We start from the raw sequence: 857 nt of genomic DNA on the forward strand, positions 1-857 counted from the left end.
CTGTCTACAATGGGAACAGCTATCTACAGTGTCTACAGTAGGAACAGCTATGTACAGTGTCTACAGTAAGAACAGCTATCTACACTGTCCACAATAGGAACAGCTATCTACACTATCTACAATGAGAACAGCTATCTACACTGTCTACAATACGAACAGCTATCTACACCGTCTACAGTAGGAACAGCTATCTACAGTGTCTACAGTAGGAAGAGCTATCTACACTGTCTACAGTAGGAACAGTTATCTACACTGTCTACAATGGGAACAGTTATCTACGCTGCCTACAGTAGGAACAGTTATCTACACTGTCTACAATGGGAACAGCTATCTACACTGTCTACAGTAGGAACAGCTATCTACACTGTCTACAGTAGGAACAGTTATCTACACTGTCTACAATGGGAACAGCTATCTACACTGCCTACAATGGGAACAGCTATCTACACTGTCTACAATGGAAACAGCTATCTACACTATGTACATTAGGAACAGCTATGTACAGTGTCTACAGTAGAAACAGCTATCTACACTGTCCACAATAGGAACAGCTGTCTACACTGTCTAAAATGGAAACAGCTATCTACACTGTCTACAATGGGAACAGCTATCTACACTGTCTACAATGGGAACAGCTATCTACAGTGTCTACAGTAGGAACAGCTATCTACAGTGTCTACAGTAGGAACAGCTATCTACACTGTCCACAATAGGAACAGCTATCTACACTGTCCACAATAGGAACAGCTATCTACAGTGTCTACAGTAGGAACAGCTATGTAAACTGTCCACAATAGGAACAGCTATCTACACTGCCTACAATGGGAACAGCTATTTACACTGTCTACAATGGGGAC

Source organism: Montipora foliosa, chromosome 2, assembly GCF_036669935.1.
Source record: "Montipora foliosa isolate CH-2021 chromosome 2, ASM3666993v2, whole genome shotgun sequence".
Lineage (NCBI taxonomy): Eukaryota > Metazoa > Cnidaria > Anthozoa > Scleractinia > Acroporidae > Montipora > Montipora foliosa.